The 13,482-nt window shown below is 40.9% G+C and overlaps 1 protein-coding gene and 1 non-coding gene across 2 annotated transcripts in view; one reads left to right on the forward strand and one right to left on the reverse strand.

Moving 5' to 3' along the window:
• Positions 1 to 4,593: 4,593 nt before the first annotated feature.
• On the reverse strand, positions 4,594 to 4,750 carry LOC111861723. The gene has a single exon (XR_002842297.1). It is a non-coding gene; the product is annotated as a U12 minor spliceosomal RNA (small nuclear RNA).
• A 5,072-nt stretch (positions 4,751 to 9,822) lies between these two features.
• LOC111861720 (ras-related protein Rab-37) overlaps positions 9,823 to 13,482 on the forward strand; it is an 89,700-nt gene continuing 86,040 nt past the window's right edge. Inside the window, exon 1 of the mRNA XM_023846520.2 lies at positions 9,823 to 9,939. The gene's annotated coding sequence lies outside the window, so the exon portion shown is untranslated. The remainder of the gene's footprint in view (positions 9,940 to 13,482) is intronic.

A 13,482-nucleotide genomic window follows, 5' to 3' on the forward strand; every position in this document is an offset into this window, starting at 1 on the left:
TATGTATAGCTTATATTCTGTAACAGTGAACCTTATAGCTATCATTTCAACATTAATAGGTCTACCATTAAAATTACTTGGAATTTTCTCTACATGGGCTCGAGTTCAGGGAAGATTCTTTTAAAAAACAGCATAAAAACTTCACAAATTTCTAAATTGCGAATTTAACAGTGTTATATGAGGTACGGTTTCTGGATTGGAAGAACTGGATGTCAGAAAATCACGCTTCGATTCTAATAAGACTGTACCTCCACAGAACTAGAAATATTCGACGTAAAATAAGCAACAAAAAACAGCAGTTCATTTCCAAGAACGATACAGTCCTTTAAAGCGTTGATAATCAATACAATTAATAATATCATTACACCATTTCACACATTTTACCTCATATTTATTTTTGGTGCCCCTCTCGATCAGCGGTAAGCAGTTAATTCTACTCGGGAGAATATTTTGAAATGACCACGCAAGTGACAACCTTGAGAGAATTGTTCTGAACTTCAAGAATTCTTAAATAGCTATCACTTTCCCGCACCAGCTAAACACTGCTTCATGCAGACTCAATACACACTCGAAGACATAAATATAATATTAGGCTCTTAATAACTACGTGTAATTCGAACACGATAAACTGAATTCATATCGGAAAGCCTATTCTCGAGGTGTCAGTACAAGTTAAGTATATAGAGCAGAGTACTTCCGGAAAAACCAATAGCCGAACTCCTTTTTCAGAAAATCCATGATTTCTATGGATCCCGAAAGTTTATAACCGTGTCTGCAAGGACCAAACACTGGACCCCATCTCGAGCCAGATGAATCCAATCCACACTTTCTCATCACATATATTCAATAAATTTAAAAAGATAAATTCTCCCTGGGCTTGATTAATTAAGCACTACGCCATGAAGACGTATGGGGAGTGAATACATAAATTCACATATTCTTGAGCTCGGAAGTAGTCGGAGGTTAGTGATCAGCTTCATGACCCTGCCTCTTTATCCCAGGGAAAGCGCCCCCGCTGCATATGTTGGATAGGATTCTGGATAGGCTCCACAGCCGTTCTGGACGAAAAGGAGAGGAGAAAAATCCTGCCCCCACCGGGACTCGAACTACGACCCCTCGACTGTCCAGCCCGTAGCCAGTCGCAATACCGACTGTGTTATCCCGGCCCTTAAACCTCTTTAATATCCATTGATTAATGGGTTACATTATTAATTGATTATATATGTATATACTGTAATCGAACTTGTTCGCTAAAATTATTTAATTGTAGTTATGACCAGTTTATGCATGTTTTCACACGCTGAAAGCAGCCCCTCCGGCGAGGTACCATCCCATGACCTTCAAGTTGTAATTCAGCATAGTCCTCCTTAGGCTTATGGTACCACTGTTGTCATTAACGTCGCCAGTTTGCTCCTAGTGTTATCTTCCGTCGAGATGGGCAGGTATTTTGAGTGATAAATCCATGATTTGACATTGTACGAGACCTGCCAGAAGGAGTCTTGAATTGCCTACCAGTGTACCTTGGAGACCTGAGATGGTTTAATATAAACATATCGGCAAACAAATGTGGTACTGGTGCCTAGCATGACCCTTGGCTGTCTCTTGTTCCATTAATGACCACATAGGGACTTGTGGCTAGGAGCTGCCTGAAGGTGAGTGAAAAGGCAGTTGAAGTTTAGACAGAGAACAGAGAAGTGAGTTAAAGTAGGAGGTAGCGAGTTGTGTGTAGGGCCAGCGAGCTGGGAGCGAATTGGTGTGAATAGAAGTAGTGATGCCGACAGGAGAGATCAGTGAGAGGCGAGCTTGAAGGAGGACTAATGTAAAGATTGACAATCACTGTACGCAATTTTAACTTAAAACGGAAATACACGGTGTTGGTTCTGGAGACCCCGTAATTCATAAACCCCGAAGTGTGTTCCCCTTCCAGTATCCGAAACCCCAGTATCCCCAGGCAAAGGTATCATCTCAAGTGACAGTCGTGTCTTCATTAGACGGCTGTCGGCTGCAATACCAAAAGAAACATGTTCTCGGGCAACACTGATAAAAGAAAAAACTTCCATTTCAAGCGGAACCTTCAAAATATATTAAGAAAGCGCTTGAACAGTTATGTTGAATATTTGGGCGACACACGATGTCAAACGATTCATTCCCAATATTACCACAAAAGATTCATAAGCTGGCTTGCAAAGCTATGCAAAGGACCCTGTACTTAAAGAACTACAGGTGTTTTGCTTGCACGAAACTCCCTAACTATTCAGAGACCGGAAAATATTTGGAACAAACTTCATAGAGAAAAACGAACCACGAATTTTACATTCGGTACACTTTACGTAAGTCTTATTTCCAGACAAAATTGATGAGAGCCAGTAGACTTCATTTTCTACATCTTCATACTTGCATATTTTCAGTCAGTAATTTCATACATTGATTTTTTAATGAAACAATAGCCCAGATCCAGAGATCCATAACGTCGAGATAAGTCCAAAGAAACTTTTGGCAGAGTTCGAAACTATTTTTGGCTCCAGTTCAGCTGACACTAACTCTCATTCTTTGTGGTTAGTTTCCGGGGTGCACTCTTCAACTGTGCTGCAATAGTTCGAATTTTAACTCGACGCAACACATATTTATTAGGCCGGTTTCCTAAACAGAAAACATGATTTTAGAATATGTCCGATATCTCGTGCCCACCCTTGACGCTTAAACTAAAAGTTTACATAGCATAAAATTCGATTATAGATCTCTACCACGTCACTTTTCTTTTTAATTCCGTGCCTTCAACAAAACCAGAGGGCTCCACCAAAATGCATGTTGAGAGATGTCTGCAGATTTGAAATTTGTTTTACAATTGCAGCACAAAACAGAAAATAACATGGAGGTCATAAGTTTTATGAATCGTTACACTTAGAAATGTTAAATTTAGTAAGTAAAAAAGTAAAGCTATCCCTGTCCCAGGCCGTGAAGGCACGTTGAGAGTCCCACATTATCTAGACAATCGGCTCAAAGATGGCGGTAAGTTTGTCAGCATAATAGAAAATAAAGTTTCCTGTGTACTTAACGAATTAAGCACCAAGACACATAGGAGAGTAAGGATATGATTCCTTAGCCCTAAATGAAAGTTGAGTGGTCGGCTTCACGTGCCGGCCCCTTTATTCCAAGGAAAGAAACCCCAGTACCCAGTGCATAGGAGGCTAGTTGACCTCATAGCCGATGTGGAAACTGGAGAAGCGAAAAATTTTCTGTCCATGTCGGGAGTCGCATCCAATTTCCTCGGCCATCCAGGTCGCAGACCGTCACTATAGCGACTGAGCTAACATGATTCGCAAGTTTAGTACAAGTGCCTCATTGTACAGGGAGATTATGTTGAGAAATAAAAGCATTTTTCAAATCAGTCCTCTTATTTGTTTAAGTTCTATATCCAGTTATAACTTACTGGTTGACTTACCTACGTACAATAGAATAGTAGTATACAATAGTATAATAGAAGATTACAAACATACGTTTGCACATAAATAATCATTTTGTGAAGTTGAAAACACTTAGTTAGAAATGGAGTTTAATAATTAGTCTGCCCATTATATAACAGCAAGGAAGCACATTAAATTATATTAATTGGAGGTGCATTATTCATATGTTTTCAGTTGAATCGGTTAGTTAAAAAGGGGAACAAGTTAGCCCTCCCCGCCACTGGACATTCTCCCTTGAAGCAGGTAGTGCTACAAATTCTTTTCACTTCCTTTTCCACGTAAATTAATACGACACAAATCGTCAGAAGGAGGCGATACGTTCGTAGCTCAGTCGGTACAGCGACTGGCTGGACGGCAGGAGCAAAGAAATGATTCCCTGCTCCAGACTGGCTCACGGGTCCACCCAGCCTCCTGTCCAGAGGGTACCGGGGTCTCTTTCCACAAGTGTACAGTATCTGGGGCCTGAAGTTGACCACTCATAATGCCGAAGTCAAGAACGGTGGAGCTATTCCTCTATTCCCCCATACGTTCTCATGGCATGGTGCTTAATTAATTACACATAGGGACTACTTCGCCTGTGGCATTACTGTCGTTTCGAGATTCTCACAGTGGTTACGATGAACAGTATACTATCTTGTTTATACGCGGCCGTGTAGTCTGATAGAAGTGTTAGTAAAGTAAAGGTATCCCTGTAACAGGCCGTGGAGGCCCATAGGGTTGTGAGATGTTGAGGTTCCCACATTTTCTAGACAATTGGCTTATAGATGTCGGTAAGGTCGGCCTTACACGCCGGCCGCCATTCACCCCCAAGAATATTCTTAGTACTCATTTCTGTCAGGGGCTGAGTCGACCCCAGAGTCATAGGGCGGCTGGAAGGATTAGGTAAATTGGAAAAATCCGATGACCTCATCCCGCGACCTTCCGGCTTGTAGCATAGTACCCCCTGATAAAAGTGTACTTCTAGAAATTTCTACAAGACTACGAAGTGCTACATTCCTGGAGATAATTCTTACCAATTAACTATTCTATCTTGATATGACATGGAATCATTTTGTTACAAGTGAAGCATATTTCTGATCTCACTGTAAGCCTATCGTAAACAACTGCTTCTTTTTTGTTTCATTATCGTAGGGTAGATCGCTGTCACTCGAATGATCTGTAAAAGTAGACAAATCACTCAGAGGACGACCTGTACCCTTTCAAAAATACATAGTGCTAGAGAACGCCTAGCGGGAGCCAAGCGTCACCAAGGCTCTATATTTTCCTTACTCATTAGTTTAAGGCACGAATTTGCCTTGTTCCTGCTGCGCAGTCGGTATCTATCGGCGTACACAAACGACCGTGGAAGATTAAGAAATTATAGATCAATGTATGAACTAATCTATAGATTTACGCGCCGATTTGGAACTAAATATTTTCAGATTAATAATTACTATTAACAATCAAAGACAATGAATCACTTTTATTAAACACTTTCCAACTAAATGGATATGAAATTAAAGAAAACATTATTTGTCATACGTCTCCATCTATTGGTAGAATCTGTACAATTTGTGATTCATTACATGGTATACCGAGAGATGGCAGTGAGGTGTCAGATTGTATCCGTTCTCGAACGCAGCTAGAACACGTACTAGTATATGGCGGATTGTTACAGAAATAGCCGACAGATGGAACTAAGGTGCTAAACTCTCTCTCTCGATGGTACACGTGTTAAAGAAGGCTGGATGGGCATTGCCTAGGCCATTTTTGTATTCGCAGTTTTTTCTTACAATAATAAAAAAACCAAATATATAAATAAAACTCTCGATGATTCGGTTGTATCGATTCTCGAAAGCAGCTTTGAGAGTATCGACGTACTAAAGTTTGTTATTGGGCATAACGTCGGGTAGTCCGGTTTAAGTTGCCCCACGCTTCGGGAGAACATATGAACTCCAGCTTCAGGGTCGAAGTGTATGCCAAGCAAGAAACCAGTATGAGAACTCAGCATGAATAGCCAACCAAGTGCATGACGGATTATATTATGACTCACACAAAATGTTTCATTCTTTCAGGTGGTAATTTAACGACGCTGTCAGTATCAAGACTATATAACGTCGGACGATAAGACGAAAGATGAATTGAAAAATATTTGGTAGGAACCTGTCGTGGCCTAATCGAAGTATTATCCCAGCATTTGCCTGGAGAGACTGAGGAAAGGCACGAACAATATGATTGTTCCCACATGTTGCTGTTCTGGAATGTTTCTATAGAAATACAGTGAATGCCTGACCTAATGTGGCCCCACTACAGCGGTGCGAAATAACTAACTTTTGAAAATCAGGTTGTTCGGTTATTTGCAATCTGCACCAAATATTAATAAGGCGATAAAATAAAAAGAGGGTAAAATTAACGGGACATGTAGCACACATGAGATCAGAGTTGCTTAAACAATTTTTACGGGAGGTAATAAGGGAAGATTTTTGGAGGTTTTGGGAAAATATTAATGTGTATTTTAACAAATATGATTAAAGAGTTTGGAATATGTGTCAGGGAAGAGTCCAATCCGCGCTCGTGCGAACACGATAAAGAAGCTTTGGATTCCATTAAGTCGGGAGGGGGGGGGGCATTTCTTGGTCATCCGAGCAAATACAGGCTTTTCAAAAAGCACCCATCTTGAACCATTATAAATTTAATTCGTTTAGTTGGGGGTGGAGTCCAACTGGGTCCACTCGGCACGGCGGCTTATTGTAGCCTGCCCCGGGTGATTATGATGATGGAGAATTTGGTGGAATTAAGATGGACAGGGGAAACCGACGTACTCGGAGAAAATATGCCCCAGCTCCACTTAGTCCACCACAAATCCCACTTGACCAGACCCGGGATCGAACGCGGGCCGCCGCCGTGGGAAGGCAGCGACTAACCGCTTGATCTATGGCGCGGCCTATCTTGAGCCATGGAATTATACGTAGATAGTTGGTTAGTTAATTAAATTGTTCTTGTATTACTCTGTTTTTCCGTCTGATATTTTGGAATGCACTGGAAGGTTCGAATACAGAGTATTCAACAACACCTAAATAAAATTCGGGCATCGCTGCTGATTTAAACCTCCAAAAGAAATATCAAAATGGAAAGTTAAGTTCCATATGCGTTCTTTGCGACATTACATATTTCATTGACCTTGATGTTTATTACTGTAGATAGAGGTACTTTTCCTGCTTAGCTTAACACACTGCAGAAACATTATAAAGTGCCATAAATAATTATTTCACGTAGTCTGATAACGTGGCGTATGTAGTGTCTGAAATGTATGAAGTGAAAGTTGAACGTCTTAACGAGATTTACACGTTATTTAATTGCGTGTAAATTCACAATAAACCGCTTTCGATGGATATAATAGTTGTACGTAGATTTATGCTTTATTTAAATTAGGGGCTATATAAAACGGCAATTTTGTCTGACACATAGACATGAATGGAACGATAATAAAATAAGTATTTAAGAAATTTGGCGTGAGAGAAAGCATTTGGATTGAATATGTTCAGATTGAGGTCCAGTAGCAAGTTCTTATGTAATCGATAATGAAAGTTTGCGTTCCAACAAATGTGGAGAAATTTTTGACTATCTGAGCGACTTTCGAAGGACTCTGCATCGTTAATTTAATAAAACTGGTCGAATCAAGGAGCAAACGCCCTGCCGGATCAGTCAGGGAACACCGGAAAACATCCGTTTGACGCTGTAATTTATGAACAGCTGTTACATATTCAGATTGCGCCCTGAAAAATATTAAGTTTCTTACTCGAATGTTTACACTTTCTTCGACGTTGATTTTTCCAGCGAAAACCCAATTATTTGTATATCTAAGTACTTTAACAACGTTTTTACAAGAAGTGCTGATTAAATTGGAAGGCTGAACGGTAAATAAGTGAGAAATTAAAAAATTGTTATGGTTGCTTTTTATACTAATTTGTGACGCTTCCCCTCGCAAGTCTGTTTGGTTTCATTTGGACTGATGCTCCTGGGCCTTCGGATCTTTGTAAAATTCTGTGTGCATTCACATCTCCCCCATCCATTTTTCACCTTCCTCTTACAGACGGTAGAAAACAGAGCGAAAAATACGTGTTTAACTTTAGGTTTCCTTTGTCTTTATATTTATTAATGATTACATGCATTTGCACGAACAGTTTGTGTGCTTGCGTGCACGTGTGTGTCTACTTCGAGTGACTAGGCTCTAATATGAATTTAATTTCAAGTTTAATAGCAACCCCGTGTTGATGTGGATTCTACTCTTGACTCTTTGATCCACGTGAATGATAGCAGAATCGCAGACGGCTTGAAGATATTTGTTGCCTCCGTGTTCGTGGTCCTGAATCGGCATCAACAATGGACAACCATGAAGGTCTAAGCTCGACAATGGGAACACAATATAAACACAGATCTCTGGCGGACATATAAGTCGTTTCAATTACTACACTACAGCAGGATAAAATAATATAGTTTTTGTTCTGGTACTAAACGTAGATGAATAGAAGTCGATGAGATGTCGAATTAAATTAAAAAATCTGAAGTAACCCAGTCTCACAAAAATTTTTGTGCTGTAATTATAAAAAAGAATCTAAAACAGACGCGAGGGATACAGCCGGTCCGACTCAGTAAGTTGTGGGAACAGTGCATTTTTAAGCTCGTACACATTTTTACTGAACTACTTATAGAAGTGTCAGCCGGTCTGTGCTATGTGCTACCCACACTGGGGCGGAGGGGGAAGCAGTTGAGCTTAGCTGGGTTCGAATCCTCCCTCAATCGGGGGGAAGTGGGACTTGTATTTCTACTAAGTGGAGTATGATATTAAGCTGCACTTTTCAGAAGTAACTTTACAGGGGGAGTAGGTGCAGACTCTTTGTTTATGACGTTCTTGTCCACAAAAATAAGACCGAATTTGCTGAAAGAAAGGCACCATGTAAAAATAAGTGTAAACTCATGAATGTGAAATTCAAATAACACTTTCCTAAATATAGGAATAGAGGGAAGGTAAATATTTCGTATTATGTTCTGGTCCCACCTCTTTAGGTTGTCACGCGTCACCAGTAACGATTTTAGATATTTGAAAAATTCCACTCCCACAGTCCGTAACCACTTATGATTTTGGGATCAGTTCTCTGTTAACTTGTTACTTCGCAGCAACATCACCGGCCGTAATAATGCGCTTACTCACTTACATGCTGATCGACTGCTCTGTGCTGCACTGACTGAGAACTAAAAGTTTGATATGTAAGATTTGAGGTTTTCACGGCGGTGACTATGAAGAATGCCGTCTTGTGGGATATTGCGCCGTGTAGACATAGTATAAACCGACGTTTCGGAGGAACGTACCTACTTCATCTTCAGGGTAGAAGAAAAAAGAGAAAAAACACGCGAGCGTGGAACCAGCGTGAGCAGATGGCTTCGGACTAAGTCTATACGCATTCATGGTTTTGTGCTTAATTAGTTAAGCACAGGGACAGCTTTATCCACCATGGATATCAGAAGTGAAGGGTGACGGTGGGGCGGTCTCCCGGCAAGATTTTCACTATCCGTTCAGTGCTCGAAATGGTGAAGGTGAAATTATCTCTCTGCTTAATTAATCAAGTGCTATGCAATGAAGACATGTGGGGGAGTGGAGGTATAGCTCGGCGGTAGATGGATGTGAGTGATCAGCTACACGCTCCCGCCTCTCTATCCCTGGGAAGAGCACTAATTTTCCGTTGGATAAGGGGCCGGGTGGCCCCTAGAACGGTCTGGATACTGTGCAGTAGAGAAAAATCTAGCCCCTGTAGGGAATCGAACCCCGGCCTTCCAGCCCGTAGCACAATGCTACACCGACTGAGCTATCCCTACTTTGTTGAATGCTGAGCTCTACGTTATTTCGCTTTCCCACCAATTGAAAATCTCTGAAATACTCCTCTTCTTCAAGGTCACTTACACGGACTGTCCAGGCTCTTTTGAAAGAGGAAAGCATTTCTCTAATTGAAGCTGCTTATTAGCTTAATTTTGTTCTCTTGAATTCTAGTATACGAGTAAATGAATGGATGAATAGCAAAATGAACAACTTTCAGAGTAGTATTCTTCCATCCTTGAAAAGATATTTTGAAATTATTGCGTGTGTAACTTTTACGGAGACCATTTTTAGAATATGTAACGGAATACAGCAAAAGAGACTATTTCAGTTACTTTCAAAGATTTAGGAATTTGTGGGTCAAAGATAATCGATACACAGATGTTGTGAACGTATTTCAGAATGGGCGGGTTCATTGATTCTCGTGCAGGGATAGTCCACTGGCTGCCCAGAGAAGAGGGGTGTGAGTGGGTGGAGCGTGGGTACTAACCATTGATCCTGCTTTAATACTGCCTATATTCTTCGCTCTTACGCCGGGCGCTCGCCTTCTCGGGGCGTTGGTCCCGAATATCTCGCAGACGACGAGATCCCGCTTGTCTGCCGTCAGATGTTTTCCAACGACAGGTATTTAACATTCTGTTTTAATTGTAACTGAACTAGATTAATGCACGCTGCTGACGTAGAAAGATGTGTAGCAGTACTATGATATACAGTTGTTTACGTGATTTATAAGGACATTTCTTTAACAATATGTGTTTGAGCACATAATTTTAGTCGATTATTTACGTAAAAATTGGACAAAAAAGTGTTGCTTTGAATACTGTAACAAAAATTGGCACGCATATGGAGTCCTGAAAGCATGCATATAATTAACTACTCGTACTAAGTACATACGTACAGGCCTACACTCACACGTTCTTGCTTCAAAGGAGATATATTTTTTTTTGTTTTTCTGAAATAAATACATCTCAATGTCGTTGCAGGGCTATAGTGTCACGAAAATAATTACGTACAATAAGAATAGAGGTAAAATATTTATTCCGTTCTTTCTTTTGTAAAATACGAGAATTCACCATTATCATATTTTCATTCAGCAAATTTTCTCGTAACTGAATTTACAATAAGCGCTCTAAATATTTAATTCATTTTGTAGACCAGCGTAGTAATTTCGGAATGTGTTGTCACGCGTTAAATAGTATTATTCTTTGAAGAAAGCAGTCTTCTGGTATGTGGCGCTGTGTAGATATTGTGTTAACCGACGTTTCGGAGGGAAGTATTCCCTCCATCGTCAGGGTAGAAGAAGAAGGAATCAGCGAGCGAACCAGCGTGAGCAGGTGCTCTGAAGATGGAGGCGATACTTTCCTCCGAAACGTCGGATAACACAATACCTACACGGCGCCACATCTCACAAGACTGCTTTCTTCATAGTCACCGCCGTGGAAACCTCAAATCTTACATAGTATTATTCTTTGATCGATGCGTCAGATCACGTTACGGTGTTTGTAAACAAATGATTTCATTGTACTTTACCTGTTGGACAAAGTTAGTAGAAACTGTAGTTCGTGGATACAACTGGATAAAGGGGATGTACAGTAGCCACTGAGGCGGAAAGTTTCGTTTCATCTTCCCACGGCCGATTTTGTTTTAAGAAAACGTGTGGTTTATTTTTCATTAATAAACATAGTTCCTTTTTTTAGTTTCTTGGGATGGGGTGAAACTGAGTCCACTGGGTAAGTCGGCCACTAACCGGCATATTTTACCAGCCCCGGACGATAGATGATGAGTCTGGAGCAATCAGTGGAATGAGAATTGGCAGGGGAAACCGAAGTGCTCGGGAGAAATCTATCCCAGTGCGACTTTTTTCTCCCTCCTTGGCACTACAGCCCCAGTGGGCCTAGGCCTACCTCCATGAACTTCTCCGTTCACTTCGGGTTTTCTAGATCTTACACATTCGGTAGGACTCCTTGGGCGGGTGATCAGCTCGTCGCAAGGCCACTACCTGTAGACAAACACAGAAAAACGCACACACACAAACTAAACATCCATATCCTGAGTGGGATTCGAACCCACGATCCCGGTTTCCAAGCGTGTGAAGACCGCTCGGCTACCGTGACCGACCAGTGCCACTTTGCCAACCACAAATCCCACATGATGTTACCTGGGCTAGAGCCCGGGTCACCGCTGTGGGAACCCGGCGACTAACCGCCTGAACTATGACATGGCCTTCAGTAAATATAAGTAGGTTATTTCTCCTCAGCTCGATTCTCGTCCTTACATGTAATAGTGTTTACTAATTTGCAGTTGTAGGAGAGGATCCCTGGAAAGGTAAATATTTTAATTAAAAGATTAACATGTGAGAAATATAATACCGACAATAATACTAGTGTCTGCTATGAAGAAGTGCAACAGTACTTGTCACACTCTCGTTTACGTATAAATGAGAGTAACTGGAGAAGAACATTGTAATCATGCAGGAAGTGACTGTAGGAATCAGCTTGGTCAGCAAGTGGAACGGAGTGTATTTAGGTACGAAGTAACTTCACGGAACGAGGATAATTTCAATACGTCGCTGGCCCTGAGCCCATTTGGGTTTGCTTTCACGTAGATGCAGGCAACTCAAGTAGTTGTTATTCTTAAGCAATACATGTCTACTGGCCATGTTTATGTATGGTAGGTAATGACGTCATTTCTCATTTCTAGCGATCCTGTTACCTCATGGTACATACAGTTTGCTTGAATGTGCAAGTCGAAATTTTGAGACACTAAGTTATATTGAGGCCATCTGTGTGCGTTTATTCTGTGTTTGAGATCTATGTGTAAGTAGAGTCCTTGCGACAGGCTTATCCCCAGTGTAAGGAGTCCTACCGACCACTATCGGCTGTATATAGGATTAACTTACTCATGGAGCCGCGCCGTTCATGGAGCAGAAGCTAAGTCTACAGCTACTCAAGAATTTCCCAGCATTTTATGGAACCTGAAGGTTCATTACCGTCTTCACAAGAGCCCTCCACTGGCCCCTATCCTGAGTCAGAGCAATCCATTCCATACCATAGCGTCCTATCTCTCTAAGATCCATTTTAATATTGTCCAACCACCTACGCCTTGGTCTTCCCAGTGGTCTCCTTCCTTCTGCCTTTCCCATCAATATCTTATATGCATTCCTCTTCGCCCCCATTCGTGCTACATGCCCTGCCCACCTCATCCTCCTCGACTTGATCATTCTAATTATACTTGGAGAAGAGTACAAGTTATGAAGCTCCTCATTATGCAGTTTTCTCCAACCTCCTGTCACTTCATCCCTCTTCGGTCCAAATATTCTACTCAACATCCTGTTCTCAAACACCCTTAGCCTATTTTCCTCCCTTAATGTCAGAGACCAAGTTTCATACCCATACAGAACCACACGTAAAATTATAGTTTTGTATATTCTAATTTTTATGTTTTGGACAGCAGACGAAAAGACCAAACGTTCCGGGCTGACCAGTAGCAAGCATTACCCGAGTTCAATCGCCTCTTAATTTCCTCCTGAATCAGGTTTCGATCTGTTATCGTTGTTCCCAAATAACTGAACTGTGCCACATTTTCAAAACATCTATTTCCTATCTTGATGTCATGATTTTGCCGTGCATTTTGGTGACGAGACAGTAACATATACTTAGTTTTCTCTGTGTTTACTTCTAGACCAACCTCCTTAATTACGTCAATTAAAGTTTGTGTGTTTTTCTTTATGGTATCTACATTGTTACCCAGTAGATTCACATCATCGGCATAGACCAACAGCTGATTAATAAACTTAAAAATGCGGCCAAGTTTCAAAGGGCTGTAGAGCCATAGAGAGAGAGAGAGAGAGAGAGCGTGTAATATTGAGCCGAATAATTAGAAATTACATACCCTTTAATGCTTCACTGATATGAAAAAAAGAATTATTGGAATACATTGTAATTTTAATGCTCCTTTCATGTCAGTTGCCAACTACACAAATGAATTTAGAGCTTTGTTCTTTAGAATGTCGGATTGACAGAATCCAAGAACTCAGTAATTCTGATTGTTATGCACCATTTCAGTACCTTTCAGAATCTAAATTTACAGTTTTTTTCCGCTTTTAATTACTAGAGCGGAAATGTGCGTGCTGATTTAGTATTTAGAGATACAGAAAATAATAAAGAC

Source organism: Cryptotermes secundus, unplaced genomic scaffold, assembly GCF_002891405.2.
Source record: "Cryptotermes secundus unplaced genomic scaffold, Csec_1.0 scaffold235, whole genome shotgun sequence".
NCBI lineage: Eukaryota > Metazoa > Arthropoda > Insecta > Blattodea > Kalotermitidae > Cryptotermes > Cryptotermes secundus.